The sequence below is a fragment of the Macrobrachium nipponense genome, chromosome 5, assembly GCF_015104395.2.
Source record: "Macrobrachium nipponense isolate FS-2020 chromosome 5, ASM1510439v2, whole genome shotgun sequence".
NCBI classification, from domain to species: domain Eukaryota; kingdom Metazoa; phylum Arthropoda; class Malacostraca; order Decapoda; family Palaemonidae; genus Macrobrachium; species Macrobrachium nipponense.
The window spans coordinates 70,906,544-70,910,324 of record NC_061107.1 but is presented as its reverse complement, the minus strand read 5'-3'; positions in this window follow the sequence as shown (position 1 = coordinate 70,910,324).

Here is a 3,781-nt window from a genome sequence, read left to right as displayed (position 1 = left end):
TTAGGGTTTAGTGAATGTTTCGTGTGTAAGTAATCAATGAGTGTGTAGGGTTTGGTTAATGTCTTGTGAATGTTAATGTTTAGTGTGTGTTTAAATATTCAGTGAATGTTTGGCGAGTGTTTAGGGCTTAGTAAATGTTTAGTGTATACGTGTTTAGTTAGTGTTTAGGTTTAAGGAATGTTAAGTGTGTAAGTGTTTAGTGAGTTTTCAGGGTTTAGTGAATGTTAGTGTTTAGTGAATTTTTGGTGTATAAGTGTTTAGTGATTGTTTAGGGTTTAATGAATGTTAGTATTTAGTGAATGCTTAGTGTGTAAGAATTCAGTGAGTGTTTTGTGAATGTAAGTGAATGTTTTGTGTGTAAGTGTTTAGTGAGTGTTTGGTGAGTGATTTGTGAATGTTCAATGGCTGTTTAGTGCTTAATGAGTGTTTAGGGGATTAATGAGTATGTAGAGTTTAGAGAATATTTAGTGTTTATTGAGTGTTTATGGTTCAGTGAGTGTTTAGTGAATGTTTAGTGAGTGTTCAGTGTATAGTGGGTATTTAGTGAATGTTTAGTGTATAGTTATTGCTTAGTGAATGTTCAGCGTATAGTTAGTGGTAGTAATGTTTAGTGTTTAATGAATGTCTAGGGTTAAATGAGTGCTTAGTGGATGTTTAGTTAGTATTTAGGGTATAGTGAGTATTTAGTGAATGTTTATATTGTACATTACTGTTTAGTTAGTGTTTAGTGACGGTAGGCAAAGAAAGTCCAATAAATTAACAGGACCAATTTATGCTAGACAATTGCTTAGATCAAAGAGCAGATTCTTAGGTCTTGACCACATTAGTTGGAATGCTTAGGTCAACCTGTTTATGTAAGGTAGATTTTTCTTTGTGGAATTGGATCAGTTAATAATAACAATAACAATAACAGCATCAATAATAATAATAATAATAATAATAATAATAATAATAATAATAATAATAATAAATAAAACTCATAACAGAAATATTTCGAAATATTTTTTACAGGGCTGGTTAATTTACCCATAAAAACTAACGTATTCTTATAACAATTAACCAAGAGAGAGAGAGAGAGAAAAAAGGCTATGAGCTGGACCGAAACCTTTCAATGACTTTGAGAGGGGTTTAGTACAAGCTCGTTTGAGGATTTGCGTATAAACATAAACAAAAGACTATATAGATATCATAAAGACAATGACCCCCAAGAAATAGTATGAATTTTTTCCCCTGCGACTTTATTACCGGCCGCCATAAATTAATGTGACCCTTTTTTCTCGTGACTTTTTCCCCTGACTTTATCGGCCACCCTTTCAATATGGCTGCCCAAGGTGCCCACTCCATGTCATTGACGACAACAGTGACAGCTTCAGGTTTCCATCTCATTAACGTAACTTAAATCTATTGAAAACTTTTTAATAAATGCAAAAAAGTGATTGTGATAACTTGATAAAGGAAATTTACGGGAAATGATCGTTTAGACTTAGAGGGAAAGCATTAAAGTTGATCGTTTTATATATAGACGTCAGATTTTACCGATGGTCGAATATATTCAAGATTGTTCCTGCACGAATACTAACCATCTGTCTGTCTTTACGGAGCAAATTACCTTCAGTTCAAGCTGGAGTAAATTAGTATATAAATGCCTCAGGTTTGTATGTTAGATAAAATACCAATTATTTTTAAAATATGCCATCTTAGGAGAGTATGTATGGAACATGCAAGTCAGTGGTGAGGAAATGTGGCGAGTTGGCATTTGGAAAGTTGGCAAACTGCGGCAGTACCTCCTCTTTCCCCCCGGACACCGGAACAGGTTGGCGGGAGTTTTCACTAATTTGTGGCAATTCTTGTGCTTTTTCGGAATTTAACGCGTTATTTCCACGGTGATATGTGCTATTTACCAACATTTATGGATGTTGTAGCACGGGAAGGGCAATATTCGAAGGAAAAAGGGTAAATTTTAGCCGAAATATGCAGGCGGAAGTGAGTGAACACCCGCAGAGGAAGTGACCATATAAACACCGAGAACGCAAGAGTATCTTCGGTTCATTTTCAACAAAAGCTATGATGCAAGAAACATCGGTTCATTTTCAACACACCGATTGTGCTTTAAGAAACCTCAGGCATGAATTGATTAACTGCCGCCCTGCAAATGCAAGAAAACTGAAGGATGATGCCGTACCGAACCAGCGTTTACCACTGCATGATGGTACCACTGTTGACCCAGGCATTTAAGGTTTGGTTTAGTTTACTTCATACATTGAAAATTGTGGAAAAATATGTTAATTACAAGCTTACATGAATACGTCTTACTCATAAAATACATAAGTATACCATTCGTTCGATTTCTAAGGCACGTAAATCATATTTGACTGGTTAAGGGTGATAAGACTGAAAGTAGGCCTAGACCTATGTCGTTCAGAGTATCTGCAAAAGGTTATAGTCAACAAGAGAGAGAGAGAGAGAGAGAGAGAGAGGAACAGTTTTTTGAGATTGCTTTCATGTGCATGAAATAGGCCTATAATTTGTCAGGCAAAGGAAGAAAACAGTTATTTTCGAGAGAGAGATAGAGAGTACGAGAGATTGAGACGAGAGCGTTTGTGTAACTGAATGAATTTAATGAACATAGGTTTATAAGGATAATTCTAGCAATTAAAGAGCATATACAGCATGTACTATCTTCTATTCGATTCCTAATACAAATAAACCATGTTCAGTGGTTAAGATTGACAAAATTGAAAGTAGGCCTAGACCTATGTTTGCTGAGAATAACTGCGAAGAGAAAATGCTAGTGAACACGAAAGCGAGAGGGAGAGAGAGAGAGAGAGAGAGGGGAATATTTTTATTAGAATTATCATGCGTATGAAATAGCTCGTTATTTGTTTGGTAAAGGAAGGGGCAAATTAAGAGAGAGAGAGAGAGAGAGAGAGAGAGAGAGAGAGAGAGAGAGAGAGAGAGAGATTTTCTTGCATTTATATAAATAAGCCTACTTCTGTCAGGGGGTTAAGGAAGATGAAAATGATTGTTTTTACATTTATGTATATATATATATATATATATATATATATATATATATATATATAGAGAGAGAGAGAGAGAGAGAGAGAGAGAGAGAGAATACGCGTACATAATCTTGAGTTTAGGCAGATGATTTGGGAAATGGTAGAAAAGGTAATTCTGAGCAGAAAATGTTCTGTAAGCATACGTATTTAAAGGCTTCGTTTATCTGTGTGGGGTATTTGAAAATAACCGATATCATAGCGCTGCTTTAATGCAATGGAGGTTGGTGACTGCAGGTCGGAGTAACCTGGGAATTGTTTTGGGGGTGGTGGGGTGGGGGTGGGGGGTGCTATGACTTTACGTATCAAGTAAGCAGCGTAAACAAATGTTACTGGTGGGCAACATTCGTTTGTGATCGTTGAATTTATCGCACTCTGTCTACCGCCTCTTCGTCTAGTAATTGCTGAATTAGGAGTCATGAATGACTAGCCTACGCCTATGGCTGGTGTCTGGTGAATGATTTTGATGGAGAGGGAGAGATTTTTGAAGATATATTTTAAATCTGTGATAGGTATCTAATTAATAAGCCTACCTTTGATGGAGGGGAGAAAATTCAATTAGGCCTACTCCCCCCCCCCCTTTTTTTACCGGTGTCCAGTGAATACCATTGATAGGGACCGAGAGGGATTCAATTATGCTTATATTTTTTTTTAATCGTTCAAAATCTAAACAATACATTTGATCAGGAGGCATTTTATTCTCATCGGCTTAATCACTCCAT